We start from the raw sequence: 25503 nt of genomic DNA, 5'->3' as shown, positions 1-25503 counted from the left end.
CGTTATATAGTAATAGTATATAACGTTATACGATAGTACATAATAGTATATATCGTTATACGTTATATAGTAATAGTATATAACGTTATACATTATATAGTAATAGTATATAACGTTATACGTTATATAGTAATAGTATATAACGTTATACGTTAGTACGTAATAATATACAACGATATACGTGATATGGTAAAACTATATAACGTTATACGCTATTACGTAATAGTATATAACGTTATACGTTAATACGGAATAGTATATATCGTTATACCTTATATAGTAATAGTATATAACGTTATACGTTATATAGTAATAGTATATAACGTTATACGTTAGTACGTAATAATATACAACGTTGTACGTGATATGGCAATTCTATATAACGTTATACGTTATTACGTAATAGTATATAACGTTATACGTTATTACGTAATAGTATATAACGTTATACGTTATATAGTAATATTATATAACGTTATGCGTTATATAGTAATAGTATATAACGTTATACGTTATATAGTAATAGTATATAACGTTATACGTTATATAGTAATATTATATAACGTTATACGATAGTACGGAATAGTATATATCGTTATACGTTATATAGTAATAGTATATAACGTTATACGTTAATACGTAATAGTATATATCGTTATAAGTTATATAGTAATAGTATATAACGTTATACGTTATATAGTAATATTATATAACGTTATGCGTTATATAGTAATAGTATATAACGTTATACGTTATATAGTAATATTATATAACGTTATGCGTTATATAGTAATAGTATATAACGTTATACGTTAGTACGTAATAATATACAACGTTGTACGTGATATGGCAATACTATATAACGTTATACGTTATTACGTAATAGTATATAACGTTATACGTTATTACGTAATAGTATATAACGTTATACGTTATTACGTAATAGTATATAACGTTATACGTTATATAGTAATATTATATAACGTTATACGTTATATAGTAATATTATATAACGTTATGCGTTATATAGTAATAGTATATAACGTTATACGATAGTACGGAATAGTATATATCGTTATACGTTATATAGTAATAGTATATAACGTTATACGTTAATACGTAATAGTATATATCGTTATAAGTTATATAGTAATACTATATAACGCATAACGTTATATAGTAATACTATATAACGTTATGCGTTATATAGTAATAGTATATAACGTTATACGTTATATAGTAATATTATATAACGTTATGCGTTATATAGTAATAGTATATAACGTTATACGTTATATAGTAATAGTATATAACGTTATACGTTATATAGTAATATTATATAACGTTATGCGTTATATAGTAATAGTATATAACGTTATACGATAGTACGGAATAGTATATATCGTTATACGTTATATAGTAATAGTATAAAACGTTATACGTTATATAGTAATAGTATATAACGTTATACGTTATATAGTAATAGTATATAACGTTATACGTTAGTACGTAATAATATACAACGTTATACGTGATATGGCAATACTATATAACGTTATACGTTATATAGTAATATTATATAACGTTATGCGTTATATAGTAATAGTATATAACGTTATACGTTATATAGTAATAGTATATAACGTTATACGTTATATAGTAATAGTATATAACGTTATACGTTAGTACGTAATAATATACAACGTAATACGTGATATGGCAATACTATATAACGTTATACGTTATTACGTAATAGTATATAACGTTATACGTTATATAGTAATAGTATATAACGTTATGCGTTATATAGTAATAGTATATAACGTTATACGATAGTACATAATAGTATATATCGTTATACGTTATATAGTAATAGTATATAACGTTATACGTTATATAGTAATAGTATATAACGTTATACGTTATATAGTAATAGTATATAACGTTATACGTTATATAGTGATAGTATATAACGTTATACGTTATATAGTAATAGTATATAACGTTATACGTTATATAGTAATAGTATATAACGTTATACGTTATATAGTAATAGTATATAACGTTATACGTTATATAGTAATATTATATAACGTTATGCGTTGTATAGTAATAGTATAGAACGTTATACGTTATATAGTAATAGTATATAACGTTATACGTTATATAGTAATAGTATATAACGTTGTACGTTAGTACGTAATAATGTACAACGTTGTACGTGATATGGCTATACTATATAACGTTATACGTTATTACGTAATAGTATATAACGTTATACGTTATTACGTAATAGTATATAACGTTATACGTTATATAGTAATATTATATAACGTTATGCGTTATATAGTAATAGTATATAACGTTATACGTTATATAGTAATAGTATATAACGTTATACGTTATATAGTAATATTATATAACGTTATACGATAGTACGGAATAGTATATATCGTTATACGTTATATAGTAATAGTATATAACGTTATACGTTAATACGTAATAGTATATATCGTTATAAGTTATATAGTAATAGTATATAACGTTATACGTTATATAGTAATATTATATAACGTTATGCGTTATATAGTAATAGTATATAACGTTATACGTTATATAGTAATATTATATAACGTTATGCGTTATATAGTAATAGTATATAACGTTATACGTTAGTACGTAATAATATACAACGTTGTACGTGATATGGCAATACTATATAACGTTATACGTTATTACGTAATAGTATATAACGTTATACGTTATTACGTAATAGTATATAACGTTATACGTTATATAGTAATATTATATAACGTTATACGTTATATAGTAATATTATATAACGTTATGCGTTATATAGTAATAGTATATAACGTTATACGATAGTACGGAATAGTATATATCGTTATACGTTATATAGTAATAGTATATAACGTTATACGTTAATACGTAATAGTATATATCGTTATAAGTTATATAGTAATAGTATATAACGTTATACGTTATATAGTAATATTATATAACGTTATGCGTTATATAGTAATAGTATATAACGTTATACGTTATATAGTAATATTATATAACGTTATGCGTTATATAGTAATAGTATATAACGTTATACGTTATATAGTAATAGTATATAACGTTATACGTTATATAGTAATAGTATATAACGTTATACGTTAGTACGTAATAATATACAACGTAATACGTGATATGGCAATACTATATAACGTTATACGTTATTACGTAATAGTATATAACGTTATACGTTATATAGTAATAGTATATAACGTTATGCGTTATATAGTAATAGTATATAACGTTATACGATAGTACATAATAGTATATATCGTTATACGTTATATAGTAATAGTATACAACGTTATACGTTATATAGTAATAGTATATAACGTTATATGTTAGTACGTAATAATATACAACGTTATACGTGATATGGCAATACTATATAACGTTATACGTTATATAGTAATAGTATATAACGTTATACGTTATATAGTAATAGTATATAACGTTATACGTTATATAGTAATATTATATAACGTTATGCGTTATATAGTAATAGTATATAACGTTATACGATAGTACGGAATAGTATATATCGTTATACGTTATATAGTAATAGTATATAACGTTATACGTTATATAGTAATAGTATATAACGTTATACGTTATATAGTAATAGTATATAACGTTATACGTTAGTACGTAATATTATACACCGTTATACGTGATATGGCAATACTATATAACGTTATACGTTATATAGTAATATTATATAACGTTATGCGTTATATAGTAATAGTATATAACGTTATACGTTATATAGTAATAGTATATAACGTTATACGTTATATAGTAATAGTATATAACGTTATACGTTAGTACGTAATAATATACAACGTAATACGTGATATGGCAATACTATATAACGTTATACGTTATTACGTAATAGTATATAACGTTATACGTTATATAGTAATAGTATATAACGTTATGCGTTATATAGTAATAGTATATAACGTTATACGATAGTACATAATAGTATATATCGTTATACGTTATATAGTAATAGTATATAACGTTATACGTTATATAGTAATAGTATATAACGTTATACGTTATATAGTAATAGTATATAACGTTATACGTTATATAGTGATAGTATATAACGTTATACGTTATATAGTAATAGTATATAACGTTATACGTTATATAGTAATAGTATATAACGTTATACGTTATATAGTAATAGTATATAACGTTATACGTTATATAGTAATATTATATAACGTTATGCGTTATATAGTAATAGTATAGAACGTTATACGTTATATAGTAATAGTATATAACGTTATACGTTATATAGTAATAGTATATAACGTTGTACGTTAGTACGTAATAATGTACAACGTTGTACGTGATATGGCAATACTATATAACGTTATACGTTATTACGTAATAGTATATAACGTTATACGTTATTACGTAATAGTATATAACGTTATACGTTATTACGTAATAGTATATAACGTTATACGTTATATAGTAATATTATATAACGTTATGCGTTATATAGTAATAGTATATAACGTTATACGTTATATAGTAATAGTATATAACGTTATACGTTATATAGTAATAGTATATAACGTTATACGATATAGTAATAGTATATAACGTTATACGTTACATAGTAATATTATATAACGTTATGCGTTATATAGTAATAGTATATAACGTTATACGTTATATAGTAATAGTATATAACGTTATACGTTATATAGTAATAGTATATAACGTTATACGTTATATAGTAATAGTATATAACGTTATACGTTATATAGTAATAGTATATAACGTTATACGTTATATAGTAATAGTATATAACCTTATACGTTATATAGTAATAGTATATAACGTTATACGTTATATAGTAATAGTATATAACGTTATGCGTTATATAGTAATAGTATATAACGTTATACGTTATATAGTAATAGTATATAACGTTATACGATATAGTAATAGTATATAACGTTATACGTTATATAGTAATATTATATAACGTTATGCGTTATATAGTAATAGTATATAACGTTATACGTTATATAGTAATAGTATATAACGTTATACGTTATATAGTAATAGTATATAACGTTATACGTTATATAGTAATAGTATATAACGTTATACGTTATATAGTAATAGTATATAACGTTATACGTTATATAGTAATAGTATATAACGTTATACGTTATATAGTAATAGTATATAACGTTATACGTTATATAGTAATAGTATATAACCTTATACGTTATATAGTAATAGTATATAACGTTATACGTTATATAGTAATAGTATATAACGTTATGCGTTATATAGTAATAGTATATAACGTTATACGTTATATAGTAATAGTATATAACGTTATGCGTTATATAGTAATAATATATAACGTTATACGTTATATAGTAATAGTATATAACGTTATGCGTTATATAGTAATAGTATATAACGTTATACGTTATATAGTAATAGTATATAACGTTATACGTTATATAGTAAGAGTATATAACGTTATACGTTATACAGTAAAATTATATAACGTTATGCGTTATATAGTAATAGTATATAACGTTGTACGATAGTACGGAATAGTATATATCGTTATACGTTATATAGTAATAGTATATAACGTTATACGTTATATAGTAATAGTATATAACGTTATACGTTATATAGTAATAGTATATAACGTTATACGTTATATAGTAATAGTATATAACGTTATACGTTAGTAGGTAATAATATATAACGTTATACGTGATATGGCAATACTATATAACGTTATACGTTATTACGTAATAGTATATAACGTTATACGTTATATAGTAATAGTATATAACGTTATACGTTATATAGTAATATTATATAACGTTATGCGTTATATAGTAATAGTATATAACGTTATACGTTATATAGTAATAGTATATAACGTTATACGTTATATAGTAATATTATATAACGTTATACGTTATATAGTAATAGTATATAACGTTATACGTTATATAGTAATAGTATATAACGTTATACGTTATACAGTAATATTATATAACGTTATGCGTTATATAGTAATAGTATATAACGTTATGCGTTATATAGTAATAGTATATAACGTTATGCGTTATATAGTAATAGTATATAACGTTATACGTTATATAGTAATAGTATATAACGTTATACGTTATATAGTAATAGTATATAACGTTATTCGTTATATAGTAATAGTATATAACGTTATACGTTATATAGTAATATTATATAACGTTATGCGTTATATAGTAATAGTATATAACGTTATACGTTATAGAGTAATAGTATATAACGTTATACGTTATATAGTAATAGTATACAACGTTATACGTTATATAGTAATAGTATATAACGTTATATGTTAGTACGTAATAATATACAACGTTATACGTGATATGGCAATACTATATAACGTTATACGTTATATAGTAATAGTATATAACGTTATACGTTATATAGTAATAGTATATAACGTTATACGTTATATAGTAATATTATATAACGTTATGCGTTATATAGTAATAGTATATAACGTTATACGATAGTACGGAATAGGATATATCGTTATACGTTATATAGTAATAGTATATAACGTTATACGTTACATAGTAATAGTATATAACGTTATACGTTATATAGTAATAGTATATAACGTTATACGTTATATAGCAATAGTATATAACGTTATACGTTAGTACGTAATATTATACAACGTTATACGTGATATGGCAATACTATATAACGTTATACGTTATATAGTAATATTATATAACGTTATGCGTTATATAGTAATAGTATAGAACGTTATACGTTATATAGTAATAGTATATAACGTTATACGTTGTATAGTAATAGTATATAACGTTATACGTTAGTACGTAATAATGTACAACGTTGTACGTGATATGGCAATACTATATAACGTTATACGTTATTACGTAATAGTATATAACGTTATACGTTGTTACGTAATAGTATATAACGTTATACGTTATATAGTAATATTATATAACGTTATGCGTTATATAGTAATAGTATATAACGTTATACGTTATATAGTAATAGTATATAACGTTATACGTTATATAGTAATAGTATATAACGTTATACGATATAGTAATAGTATATAACGTTGTACGTTATATAGTAATATTATATAACGTTATGCGTTATATAGTAATAGTATATAACGTTATACGTTATATAGTAATAGTATATAACGTTATTCGTTATATAGTAATAGTATATAACGTTATACGTTATATAGTAATAGTATATAACGTTATACGTTATATAGTAATAGTATATAACGTTATACGTTATATAGTAATAGTATATAACGTTATACGTTGTATAGTAATAGTATATAACGTTATGCGTTATATAGTCATAGTATATAACGTTATACGATAGTACAGAATAGTATATATCGTTATACGTTATATAGTAATAGTATATCACGTTATACGTTAGTACGTAATAATATACAACGTTATACGTGATATGGCAATACTATATAACGTTATACGTTATTACGTAATAGTATATAACGTTAGACGTTATATAGTAATAGTATATAACGTTATACGTTATATAGTAATAGTATATAACGTTATACGTTATATAGTAATAGTATATAACGTTATACGATATAGTAATAGTATATAACGTTATACGTTATATAGTAATATTATATAACGTTATGCGTTATATAGTAATATTATATAACGTTATGCGTTATATAGTAATAGTATATAACGTTACACGTTATATAGTAATAGTATATAACGTTATACGATAGTACGTAATTGTATATATCGTTATACGTTATATAGTAATAGTATATAACGTTATACGTTAGTACGTAATAGTATACAACGTTATACGTGATATGGCAATACTATATAACGTTATACGTTATTACGTAATAGTATATAACGTTATAAGTTATATAGTAATAGTATATAACGTTATACGTTATATAGTAATAGTATATAACGTTATACGTTATATGGTAATCGTATATAACGTTATACGTTATATAGTAATATTATATAACGTTATGCGTTATATAGTAATAGTATATAACGTTATACGTTATATAGTAATAGTATATAACGTTATGCGTTATATAGTAATAGTATATAACGTTATACGATAGTACATAATAGTATATATCGTTATACGTTATATAGTAATAGTATATAACGTTATACATTATATAGTAATAGTATATAACGTTATACGTTATATAGTAATAGTATATAACGTTATACGTTAGTACGTAATAATATACAACGATATACGTGATATGGTAAAACTATATAACGTTATACGCTATTACGTAATAGTATATAACGTTATACGTTAATACGGAATAGTATATATCGTTATACCTTATATAGTAATAGTATATAACGTTATACGTTAATACGGAATAGTATATATCGTTATACCTTATATAGTAATAGTATATAACGTTATACGTTATATAGTAATAGTATATAACGTTATACGTTAGTACGTAATAATATACAACGTTGTACGTGATATGGCAATACTATATAACGTTATACGTTATTACGTAATAGTATATATCGTTATAAGTTATATAGTAATAGTATATAACGTTATACGTTATATAGTAATATTATATAACGTTATGCGTTATATAGTAATATTATATAACGTTATGCGTTATATAGTAATAGTATATAACGTTATACGATAGTACGGAATAGTATATATCGTTATACGTTATATAGTAATAGTATATAACGTTATACGTTAATACGTAATAGTATATATCGTTATAAGTTATATAGTAATAGTATATAACGTTATACGTTATATAGTAATATTATATAACGTTATGCGTTATATAGTAATAGTATATAACGTTATACGTTATATAGTAATATTATATAACGTTATGCGTTATATAGTAATAGTATATAACGTTATACGTTATTACGTAATAGTATATAACGTTATACGTTATATAGTAATATTATATAACGTTATGCGTTATATAGTAATAGTATATAACGTTATACGTTATATAGTAATAGTATATAACGTTATACGTTATATAGTAATATTATATAACGTTATACGATAGTACGGAATAGTATATATCGTTATACGTTATATAGTAATAGTATATAACGTTATACGTTAATACGTAATAGTATATATCGTTATAAGTTATATAGTAATAGTATATAACGTTATACGTTATATAGTAATATTATATAACGTTATGCGTTATATAGTAATAGTATATAACGTTATACGTTATATAGTAATATTATATAACGTTATGCGTTATATAGTAATAGTATATAACGTTATACGTTAGTACGTAATAATATACAACGTTGTACGTGATATGGCAATACTATATAACGTTATACGTTATTACGTAATAGTATATAACGTTATACGTTATTACGTAATAGTATATAACGTTATACGTTATATAGTAATAGTATATAACGTTATACGATATAGTAATAGTATATAACGTTGTACGTTATATAGTAATATTATATAACGTTATGCGTTATATAGTAATAGTATATAACGTTATACGTTATATAGTAATAGTATATAACGTTATTCGTTATATAGTAATAGTATATAACGTTATACGTTATATAGTAATAGTATATAACGTTATACGTTATATAGTAATAGTATATAACGTTATACGTTATATAGTAATAGTATATAACGTTATACGTTGTATAGTAATAGTATATAACGTTATGCGTTATATAGTCATAGTATATAACGTTATACATTATATAGTAATAGTATATAACGTTATACGTTATGTAGTAATATTATATAACGTTATGCGTTATATAGTAATAGTATATAACGTTATACGTCATATAGTAATAGTATATAACGTTATACGTTATATAGTAATAGTATATAACGTTATACGTTAGTACGTAATAATATACAACGTTATACGTGATATGGTAATACTGTATAACGTTATACGCTATTACGTAATAGTATATAACATTATACGTTAATACGTAATAGTATATATCGTTATACGTTATATAGTAATAGTATATAGCGATATACGTTATAAAGTAATAGTATATAACGTTATACGTTATATAATAATAGTATATATCGTTATACGTTATATAGTAATATTATATAACGTTATGCGTTATATAGTAATAGTATATAACGTTATACGCTATTACGTAATAGTATATAACGTTATACGTTAATACGGAATAGTATATATCGTTATACCTTATATAGTAATAGTATATAACGTTATACGTTATATAGTAATAGTATATAACGTTATACGTTAGTACGTAATAATATACAACGTTGTACGTGATATGGCAATACTATATAACGTTATACGTTATTACGTAATAGTATATAACGTTATACGTTATTACGTAATAGTATATAACGTTATACGTTATATAGTAATATTATATAACGTTATGCGTTATATAGTAATAGTATATAACGTTATACGTTATATAGTAATAGTATATAACGTTATACGTTATATAGTAATATTATATAACGTTATACGATAGTACGGAATAGTATATATCGTTATACGTTATATAGTAATAGTATATAACGTTATACGTTAATACGTAATAGTATATATCGTTATAAGTTATATAGTAATAGTATATAACGTTATACGTTATATAGTAATATTATATAACGTTATGCGTTATATAGTAATAGTATATAACGTTATACGTTATATAGTAATATTATATAACGTTATGCGTTATATAGTAATAGTATATAACGTTATACGTTAGTACGTAATAATATACAACGTTGTACGTGATATGGCAATACTATATAACGTTATACGTTATTACGTAATAGTATATAACGTTATACGTTATTACGTAATAGTATATAACGTTATACGTTATTACGTAATAGTATATAACGTTATACGTTATATAGTAATATTATATAACGTTATACGTTATATAGTAATATTATATAACGTTATGCGTTATATAGTAATAGTATATAACGTTATACGATAGTACGGAATAGTATATATCGTTATACGTTATATAGTAATAGTATATAACGTTATACGTTAATACGTAATAGTATATATCGTTATAAGTTATATAGTAATAGTATATAACGCTATACGTTATATAGTAATATTATATAACGTTATGCGTTATATAGTAATAGTATATAACGTTATACGTTATATAGTAATATTATATAACGTTATGCGTTATATAGTAATAGTATATAACGTTATACGTTATATAGTAATAGTATATAACGTTATACGTTATATAGTAATATTATATAACGTTATGCGTTATATAGTAATAGTATATAACGTTATACGATAGTACGGAATAGTATATATCGTTATACGTTATATAGTAATAGTATAAAACGTTATACGTTATATAGTAATAGTATATAACGTTATACGTTATATAGTAATAGTATATAACGTTATACGTTAGTACGTAATATTATACAACGTTATACGTGATATGGCAATACTATATAACGTTATACGTTATATAGTAATATTATATAACGTTATGCGTTATATAGTAATAGTATATAACGTTATACGTTATATAGTAATAGTATATAACGTTATACGTTATATAGTAATAGTATATAACGTTATACGTTAGTACGTAATAATATACAACGTAATACGTGATATGGCAATACTATATAACGTTATACGTTATTACGTAATAGTATATAACGTTATACGTTATATAGTAATAGTATATAACGTTATGCGTTATATAGTAATAGTATATAACGTTATACGATAGTACATAATAGTATATATCGTTATACGTTATATAGTAATAGTATATAACGTTATACGTTATATAGTAATAGTATATAACGTTATACGTTATATAGTAATAGTATATAACGTTATACGTTATATAGTGATAGTATATAACGTTATACGTTATATAGTAATAGTATATAACGTTATACGTTATATAGTAATAGTATATAACGTTATACGTTATATAGTAATAGTATATAACGTTATACGTTATATAGTAATATTATATAACGTTATGCGTTGTATAGTAATAGTATAGAACGTTATACGTTATATAGTAATAGTATATAACGTTATACGTTATATAGTAATAGTATATAACGTTGTACGTTAGTACGTAATAATGTACAACGTTGTACGTGATATGGCTATACTATATAACGTTATACGTTATTACGTAATAGTATATAACGTTATACGTTATTACGTAATAGTATATAACGTTATACGTTATATAGTAATATTATATAACGTTATGCGTTATATAGTAATAGTATATAACGTTATACGTTATATAGTAATAGTATATAACGTTATACGTTATATAGTAATATTATATAACGTTATACGATAGTACGGAATAGTATATATCGTTATACGTTATATAGTAATAGTATATAACGTTATACGTTAATACGTAATAGTATATATCGTTATAAGTTATATAGTAATAGTATATAACGTTATACGTTATATAGTAATATTATATAACGTTATGCGTTATATAGTAATAGTATATAACGTTATACGTTATATAGTAATATTATATAACGTTATGCGTTATATAGTAATAGTATATAACGTTATACGTTAGTACGTAATAATATACAACGTTGTACGTGATATGGCAATACTATATAACGTTATACGTTATTACGTAATAGTATATAACGTTATACGTTATTACGTAATAGTATATAACGTTATACGTTATATAGTAATATTATATAACGTTATACGTTATATAGTAATATTATATAACGTTATGCGTTATATAGTAATAGTATATAACGTTATACGATAGTACGGAATAGTATATATCGTTATACGTTATATAGTAATAGTATATAACGTTATACGTTAATACGTAATAGTATATATCGTTATAAGTTATATAGTAATAGTATATAACGTTATACGTTATATAGTAATATTATATAACGTTATGCGTTATATAGTAATAGTATATAACGTTATACGTTATATAGTAATATTATATAACGTTATGCGTTATATAGTAATAGTATATAACGTTATACGTTATATAGTAATAGTATATAACGTTATACGTTATATAGTAATATTATATAACGTTATGCGTTATATAGTAATAGTATATAACGTTATACGTTATATAGTAATAGTATATAACGTTATACGATAGTACGGAATAGTATATATCGTTATACGTTATATAGTAATAGTATATAACGTTATACGTTATAGAGTAATAGTATATAACGTTATACGTTATATAGTAATAGTATACAACGTTATACGTTATATAGTAATAGTATATAACGTTATATGTTAGTACGTAATAATATACAACGTTATACGTGATATGGCAATACTATATAACGTTATACGTTATATAGTAATAGTATATAACGTTATACGTTATATAGTAATAGTATATAACGTTATACGTTATATAGTAATATTATATAACGTTATGCGTTATATAGTAATAGTATATAACGTTATACGATAGTACGGAATAGTATATATCGTTATACGTTATATAGTAATAGTATATAACGTTATACGTTATATAGTAATAGTATATAACGTTATACGTTATATAGTAATAGTATATAACGTTATACGTTAGTACGTAATATTATACACCGTTATACGTGATATGGCAATACTATATAACGTTATACGTTATATAGTAATATTATATAACGTTATGCGTTATATAGTAATAGTATATAACGTTATACGTTATATAGTAATAGTATATAACGTTATACGTTATATAGTAATAGTATATAACGTTATACGTTAGTACGTAATAATATACAACGTAATACGTGATATGGCAATACTATATAACGTTATACGTTATTACGTAATAGTATATAACGTTATACGTTATATAGTAATAGTATATAACGTTATGCGTTATATAGTAATAGTATATAACGTTATACGATAGTACATAATAGTATATATCGTTATACGTTATATAGTAATAGTATATAACGTTATACGTTATATAGTAATAGTATATAACGTTATACGTTATATAGTAATAGTATATAACGTTATACGTTATATAGTGATAGTATATAACGTTATACGTTATATAGTAATAGTATATAACGTTATACGTTATATAGTAATAGTATATAACGTTATACGTTATATAGTAATAGTATATAACGTTATACGTTATATAGTAATATTATATAACGTTATGCGTTATATAGTAATAGTATAGAACGTTATACGTTATATAGTAATAGTATATAACGTTATACGTTATATAGTAATAGTATATAACGTTGTACGTTAGTACGTAATAATGTACAACGTTGTACGTGCTATGGCAATACTATATAACGTTATACGTTATTACGTAATAGTATATAACGTTATACGTTATTACGTAATAGTATATAACGTTATACGTTATTACGTAATAGTATATAACGTTATACGTTATATAGTAATATTATATAACGTTATGCGTTATATAGTAATAGTATATAACGTTATACGTTATATAGTAATAGTATATAACGTTATACGTTATATAGTAATAGTATATAACGTTATACGATATAGTAATAGTATATAACGTTATACGTTACATAGTAATATTATATAACGTTATGCGTTATATAGTAATAGTATATAACGTTATACGTTATATAGTAATAGTATATAACGTTATACGTTATATAGTAATAGTATATAACGTTATACGTTATATAGTAATAGTATATAACGTTATACGTTATATAGTAATAGTATATAACGTTATACGTTATATAGTAATAGTATATAACCTTATACGTTATATAGTAATAGTATATAACGTTATACGTTATATAGTAATAGTATATAACGTTATGCGTTATATAGTAATAGTATATAACGTTATACGTTATATAGTAATAGTATATAACGTTATACGATATAGTAATAGTATATAACGTTATACGTTATATAGTAATATTATATAACGTTATGCGTTATATAGTAATAGTATATAACGTTATACGTTATATAGTAATAGTATATAACGTTATACGTTATATAGTAATAGTATATAACGTTATACGTTATATAGTAATAGTATATAACGTTATACGTTATATAGTAATAGTATATAACGTTATACGTTATATAGTAATAGTATATAACGTTATACGTTATATAGTAATAGTATATAACGTTATACGTTATATAGTAATAGTATATAACCTTATACGTTATATAGTAATAGTATATAACGTTATACGTTATATAGTAATAGTATATAACGTTATGCGTTATATAGTAATAGTATATAACGTTATACGTTATATAGTAATAGTATATAACGTTATGCGTTATATAGTAATAATATATAACGTTATACGTTATATAGTAATAGTATATAACGTTATGCGTTATATAGTAATAGTATATAACGTTATACGTTATATAGTAATAGTATATAACGTTATACGTTATATAGTAAGAGTATATAACGTTATACGTTATACAGTAAAATTATATAACGTTATGCGTTATATAGTAATAGTATATAACGTTGTACGATAGTACGGAATAGTATATATCGTTATACGTTATATAGTAATAGTATATAACGTTATACGTTATATAGTAATAGTATATAACGTTATACGTTATATAGTAATAGTATATAACGTTATACGTTATATAGTAATAGTATATAACGTTATACGTTAGTAGGTAATAATATATAACGTTATACGTGATATGGCAATACTATATAACGTTATACGTTATTACGTAATAGTATATAACGTTATACGTTATATAGTAATAGTATATAACGTTATACGTTATATAGTAATATTATATAACGTTATGCGTTATATAGTAATAGTATATAACGTTATACGTTATATAGTAATAGTATATAACGTTATACGTTATATAGTAATATTATATAACGTTATACGTTATATAGTAATAGTATATAACGTTATACGTTATATAGTAATAGTATATAACGTTATACGTTATACAGTAATATTATATAACGTTATGCGTTATATAGTAATAGTATATAACGTTATGCGTTATATAGTAATAGTATATAACGTTATGCGTTATATAGTAATAGTATATAACGTTATACGTTATATAGTAATAGTATATAACGTTATACGTTATATAGTAATAGTATATAACGTTATTCGTTATATAGTAATAGTATATAACGTTATACGTTATATAGTAATATTATATAACGTTATGCGTTATATAGTAATAGTATATAACGTTATACGTTATATAGTAATAGTATATAACGTTATACGTTATATAGTAATAGTATACAACGTTATACGTTATATAGTAATAGTATATAACGTTATATGTTAGTACGTAATAATATACAACGTTATACGTGATATGGCAATACTATATAACGTTATACGTTATATAGTAATAGTATATAACGTTATACGTTATATAGTAATAGTATATAACGTTATACGTTATATAGTAATATTATATAACGTTATGCGTTATATAGTAATAGTATATAACGTTATACGATAGTACGGAATAGGATATATCGTTATACGTTATATAGTAATAGTATATAACGTTATACGTTACATAGTAATAGTATATAACGTTATACGTTATATAGTAATAGTATATAACGTTATACGTTATATAGCAATAGTATATAACGTTATACGTTAGTACGTAATATTATACAACGTTATACGTGATATGGCAATACTATATAACGTTATACGTTATATAGTAATATTATATAACGTTATGCGTTATATAGTAATAGTATAGAACGTTATACGTTATATAGTAATAGTATATAACGTTATACGTTGTATAGTAATAGTATATAACGTTATACGTTAGTACGTAATAATGTACAACGTTGTACGTGATATGGCAATACTATATAACGTTATACGTTATTACGTAATAGTATATAACGTTATACGTTGTTACGTAATAGTATATAACGTTATACGTTATATAGTAATATTATATAACGTTATGCGTTATATAGTAATAGTATATAACGTTATACGTTATATAGTAATAGTATATAACGTTATACGTTATATAGTAATAGTATATAACGTTATACGATATAGTAATAGTATATAACGTTGTACGTTATATAGTAATATTATATAACGTTATGCGTTATATAGTAATAGTATATAACGTTATACGTTATATAGTAATAGTATATAACGTTATTCGTTATATAGTAATAGTATATAACGTTATACGTTATATAGTAATAGTATATAACGTTATACGTTATATAGTAATAGTATATAACGTTATACGTTATATAGTAATAGTATATAACGTTATACGTTGTATAGTAATAGTATATAACGTTATGCGTTATATAGTCATAGTATATAACGTTATACGATAGTACAGAATAGTATATATCGTTATACGTTATATAGTAATAGTATATCACGTTATACGTTAGTACGTAATAATATACAACGTTATACGTGATATGGCAATACTATATAACGTTATACGTTATTACGTAATAGTATATAACGTTAGACGTTATATAGTAATAGTATATAACGTTATACGTTATATAGTAATAGTATATAACGTTATACGTTATATAGTAATAGTATATAACGTTATACGATATAGTAATAGTATATAACGTTATACGTTATATAGTAATATTATATAACGTTATGCGTTATATAGTAATAGTATATAACGTTATACGTTATATAGTAATAGTATATAACGTTATACGTTATATAGTAATAGTATATAACGTTATACGATAGTACGTAATAGTATATATCGTTATACGTTATATAGTAATAGTATATAACGTTATACGTTAGTACGTAATAGTATACAACGTTATACGTGATATGGCAATACTATATAACGTTATACGTTATTACGTAATAGTATATAACGTTATAAGTTATATAGTAATAGTATATAACGTTATACGTTATATAGTAATAGTATATAACGTTATACGTTATATGGTAATCGTATATAACGTTATACGTTATATAGTAATAGTATATAACGTTATGCGTTATATAGTAATAGTATATAACGTTATACGTTATATAGTAATAGTATATAACGTTATGCGTTATATAGTAATAGTATATAACGTTATACGATAGTACATAATAGTATATATCGTTATACGTTATATAGTAATAGTATATAACGTTATACATTATATAGTAATAGTATATAACGTTATACGTTATATAGTAATAGTATATAACGTTATACGTTAGTACGTAATAATATACAACGATATACGTGATATGGTAAAACTATATAACGTTATACGCTATTACGTAATAGTATATAACGTTATACGTTAATACGGAATAGTATATATCGTTATACCTTATATAGTAATAGTATATAACGTTATACGTTATATAGTAATAGTATATAACGTTATACGTTAGTACGTAATAATATACAACGTTGTACGTGATATGGCAATACTATATAACGTTATACGTTATTACGTAATAGTATATATCGTTATAAGTTATATAGTAATAGTATATAACGTTATACGTTATATAGTAATATTATATAACGTTATGCGTTATATAGTAATATTATATAACGTTATGCGTTATATAGTAATAGTATATAACGTTATACGATAGTACGGAATAGTATATATCGTTATACGTTATATAGTAATAGTATATAACGTTATACGTTAATACGTAATAGTATATATCGTTATAAGTTATATAGTAATAGTATATAACGTTATACGTTATATAGTAATATTATATAACGTTATGCGTTATATAGTAATAGTATATAACGTTATACGTTATATAGTAATATTATATAACGTTATGCGTTATATAGTAATAGTATATAACGTTATACGTTATTACGTAATAGTATATAACGTTATACGTTATATAGTAATATTATATAACGTTATGCGTTATATAGTAATAGTATATAACGTTATACGTTATATAGTAATAGTATATAACGTTATACGTTATATAGTAATATTATATAACGTTATACGATAGTACGGAATAGTATATATCGTTATACGTTATATAGTAATAGTATATAACGTTATACGTTAATACGTAATAGTATATATCGTTATAAGTTATATAGTAATAGTATATAACGTTATACGTTATATAGTAATATTATATAACGTTATGCGTTATATAGTAATAGTATATAACGTTATACGTTATATAGTAATATTATATAACGTTATGCGTTATATAGTAATAGTATATAACGTTATACGTTAGTACGTAATAATATACAACGTTGTACGTGATATGGCAATACTATATAACGTTATACGTTATTACGTAATAGTATATAACGTTATACGTTATTACGTAATAGTATATAACGTTATACGTTATATAGTAATAGTATATAACGTTATACGATATAGTAATAGTATATAACGTTGTACGTTATATAGTAATATTATATAACGTTATGCGTTATATAGTAATAGTATATAACGTTATACGTTATATAGTAATAGTATATAACGTTATTCGTTATATAGTAATAGTATATAACGTTATACGTTATATAGTAATAGTATATAACGTTATACGTTATATAGTAATAGTATATAACGTTATACGTTATATAGTAATAGTATATAACGTTATACGTTGTATAGTAATAGTATATAACGTTATGCGTTATATAGTCATAGTATATAACGTTATACATTATATAGTAATAGTATATAACGTTATACGTTATGTAGTAATATTATATAACGTTATGCGTTATATAGTAATAGTATATAACGTTATACGTCATATAGTAATAGTATATAACGTTATACGTTATATAGTAATAGTATATAACGTTATACGTTAGTACGTAATAATATACAACGTTATACGTGATATGGTAATACTGTATAACGTTATACGCTATTACGTAATAGTATATAACATTATACGTTAATACGTAATAGTATATATCGTTATACGTTATATAGTAATAGTATATAGCGATATACGTTATAAAGTAATAGTATATAACGTTATACGTTATATAATAATAGTATATATCGTTATACGTTATATAGTAATATTATATAACGTTATGCGTTATATAGTAATAGTATATAACGTTATACGTTATATAGTAATAGTATATAACGTTATACGTTGTATAGTAATAGTATATAACGTTATACGTTAGTACGTAATAATATACAACGTTATACGTGATATGGCAATACTATATAACGTAATACGTTATTACGTAATAGTATATAACGTTATACGTTATATAGTAATAGTATATAACGTTATACGTTATATAGTAATATTATATAACGTTATGCGTTATATAGTAATAGTATATAACGTTATACGTTATATAGTAATAGTATATAACGTTGTACGTTATATAGTAATAGTATATGACGTTATACGTTATATAGTAGTAGTATATAACCTTATACGTTATACAGTAATAGTATATAACGTTATACGTTAGTACGTAATAATATACAACGTTATACGTGATATGGCAATACTATATAACGTTATACGTTATTACGTAATAGTACATAACGTTATACGTTATTACGTAATAGTATATAACGTTATACGTTATATAGTAATAGTATATAACGTTATACGTTATATAGTAATATTATATAACGTTATACGTTATATAGTAACATTATATAACGTTATGCGTTATATAGTAATAGTATATAACGTTATACGTTATATAGTAATAGTATATAACGTTATGCGTTATATAGTAATAGTATATAACGTTATACGATAGTACGGAATAGTATATATCGTTATACGTTATATAGTAATAGTATATAACGTTATACGTTATATAGTAATAGTATATAACGTTATACGTTATATAGTAATAGTATATAACGTTCTACATTATATAGTAATAGTATATAACGTTATACGTTATATAGCAATAGTATATAACGTTATACGTTATGTAGTAATAGTATATAACGTTATACGTTATATAGTAACATTATATAACGTTATGCGTTATATAGTAATAGTATATAACGTTATACGATAGTACGGAATAGTATATATCGTTATACGTTATATAGTAATAGTATATAACGTTATATGTGATATGGCAATACTATATAACGTTATACGTTATTACGTAATAGTATATAACGTTATACGTTATATAGTAATAGTATATAACGTTATACGTTATATAGTAATAGTATATAACGTTATACGATATAGTAATAGTATATAACGTTATACGTTATATAGTAATATTATATAACGTTATGCGTTATATAGTAATAGTATATAACGTTATACGTTATATAGTAATAGTATATAACGTTATACGTTATATAGTAATAGTATATAACGTTATACGTTATATAGTAATAGTATATAACATTATACGTTATATAGTAATATTATATAACGTTATGCGTTATATAGTAATTGTATATAACGTTATACGTTATATAGTAATAGTATATAACGTTATGCGTTATATAGTAATAGTATATAACGTTATACGATAGTACGGAATAGTATATATCGTTATACGTTATATAGTAATAGTATATAACGTTATACGTTAGTACGTAATAATATACAACGTTATACGTGATATGGCAATACTATATAACGTTATACGTTATTACGTAATAGTATATAACGTTATACGTTATATAGTAATAGTATATAACGTTATACGTTATATAGTAGTAGTATATAACTTTATACGTTATATAGTAATAGTATATAACGTTATACGTTATATAGTAATATTATATAACGTTATGCGTTATATAGTAATAGTATATAACGTTATACGTTATATAGTAATAGTATATAACGTTATACGTTATATAGTAATAGTATATAACGTTATACGTTATATAGTAATAGTATATAACGTTATACGTTATATAGTAATAGTATATAACTTTATACGTTATATAGTAATAGTATATAACGTTATACGTTAGTACGTAATAATATACAACGTTATACGTGATATGGCAATACTATATAACGTAATACGTTATTACGTAATAGTATATAACGTTATACGTTATATAGTAATAGTATAAAACGATATACGTTATATAGTAATATTATATAACGTTATGCGTTATATAGTAATAGTATATAACGTTATACGTTATATAGTAATAGTATATAACGTTATGCGTTATATAGTAATAGTATATAACGTTATACGATAGTACGGAATAGTATATATCGTTATACGTTATATAGTAATAGTATATAACGTTATATGTGATATGGCAATACTATATAACGTTATACGTTATTACGTAATAGTATATAACGTTATACGATATATAGTTATAGTATATAACGTTATACGTTATATAGTAATAGTATATAACGTTATACGATATAGTAATAGTATATAACGTTATACGTTATATAGTAATATTATATAACGTTATGCGTTATATAGTGATAGTATATAACGTTATACGTTATATAGTAATAGTATATAACGTTATACGTTATATAGTAATAGTATATAACGTTATACGTTATATAGTAATAGTATATAACATTATACGTTATATAGTAATATTATATAACGTTATGCGTTATATAGTAATTGTATATAACGTTATACGTTATATAGTAATAGTATATAACGTTATGCATTATATAGTAATAGTATATAACGTTATACGATAGTACGGAATAGTATATATCGTTATACGTTATATAGTAATAGTATATAACGTTATACGTTAGTACGTAATAATATACAACGTTATACGTGATATGGCAATACTATATAACGTTATACGTTATTACGTAATAGTATATAACGTTATACGTTATATAGTAATAGTATATAACGTTATACGTTATATAGTAGTAGTATATAACTTTATACGTGATATAGTAATAGTATATAACGTTATACGTTATATAGTAATATTATATAACGTTATGCGTTATATAGTAATAGTATATAACGTTATACGTTATATAGTAATAGTATATAACGTTATACGTTATATAGTAATAGTATATAACGTTATACGTTATATAGTAATAGTATATAACGTTATACGTTATATAGTAATAGTATATAACGTTATACGTTACATAGTAATAGTATATAACGTTATACGTTATATAGTAATAGTATATAACGTTATACGTTATATAGTAATAGTATATAACGTTATACGTTATATAGTAATAGTATATAACGTTATACGTTATATAGTAATATTATATAACGTTATACGTTATATAGTAATAGTATATAACGTTATACGTTATATAGTAATAGTATATAACGTTATACGTTATATAGTAATAGTATAAAACGATATACGTTATATAGTAATATTATATAACGTTATGCGTTATATAGTAATAGTATATAACGTTATACGTTATATAGTAATAGTATATAACGTTATGCGTTATATAGTAATAGTATATAACGTTATACGATAGTACGGAATAGTATATATCGTTATACGTTATATAGTAATAGTATATAACGTTATACGTTATATAGTAATAGTATATAACATTATACGTTATATAGTAATATTATATAACGTTATGCGTTATATAGTAATTGTATATAACGTTATACGTTATATAGTAATAGTATATAACGTTATGCGTTATATAGTAATAGTATATAACGTTATACGATAGTACGGAATAGTATATATCGTTATACGTTATATAGTAATAGTATATAACGTTATACGTTAGTACGTAATAATATACAACGTTATACGTGATATGGCAATACTATATAACGTTATACGTTATTACGTAATAGTATATAACGTTATACGTTATATAGTAATAGTATAAAACGATATACGTTATATAGTAATATTATATAACGTTATGCGTTATATAGTAATAGTATATAACGTTATACGTTATATAGTAATAGTATATAACGTTATACGTTATATAGTAGTAGTATATAACTTTATACGTTATATAGTAATAGTATATAACGTTATACGTTATATAGTAATATTATATAACGTTATGCGTTATATAGTAATAGTATATAACGTTATACGTTATATAGTAATAGTATATAACGTTATACGTTATATAGTAATAGTATATAACGTTATACGTTATATAGTAATAGTATATAACGTTATACGTTATATAGTAATAGTATATAACGTTATACGTTATATAGTAATAGTATATAACGTTATACGTTATATAGTAATAGTATATAACTTTATACGTTATATAGTAATAGTATATAACGTTATACGTTATATAGTAATAGTATATAACGTTATGCGTTATATAGTAATAGTATATAACGTTATGCGTTATATAGTAATAGTATATAACGTTATACGATAGTACGGAATAGTATATATCGTTATACGTTATATAGTAATAGTATATAACGTTATACGTTATATAGTAATAGTACATAACGTTATATGTTATATAGTAATAGTATATAACGTTATACGTTATATAGTAATAGTATATAACGTTATACGTTATATAGTAATAGTATATAACTTTATACGTTATATAGTAATAGTATATAACGTTATACGTTAGTACGTAATAATATACAACGTTATACGTGATATGGCAATACTATATAACGTTATACGTTATTGCGTAATAGTATATAACGTTATACGTTATTACGTAATAGTATATAACGTTATACGTTATATAGTAATAGTATATAACGTTATACGTTATATAGTAATAGTATATAACGTTATACGTTATATAGTAGTAGTATATAACGTTATACGTTATATAGTAATAGTATATAACGTTATTCGTTATATAGTAATATTATATAACGTTATGCGTTATATAGTAATAGTATATAACGTTATGCGTTATATAGTAATAGTATATAACGTTATACGATAGTACGGAATAGTATATATCGTTATACGTTATATAGTAATAGTATATAACGTTATACGTTAGTACGTAATAATATACAACGTTATACGTGATATGGCAATACTATATAACGTTATACGTTATTACGTAATAGTATATAACGTTATACGTTATTACGTAATAGTATACAACGTTATACGTGATATGGTAATACTATATAACGTTATACGTTAGTACGTAATCATATACAACGTTATACGTGATATGGTAATACTATATAACGTTATACGTTAATACGTAATAATATACAACGTTATACGTGATATGGTAATACTATATAACGTT

This window comes from Bombus terrestris, chromosome 3, assembly GCF_910591885.1.
Source record: "Bombus terrestris chromosome 3, iyBomTerr1.2, whole genome shotgun sequence".
Classification (NCBI taxonomy): domain Eukaryota; kingdom Metazoa; phylum Arthropoda; class Insecta; order Hymenoptera; family Apidae; genus Bombus; species Bombus terrestris.
This window is presented reverse-complemented; position numbering follows the sequence as displayed.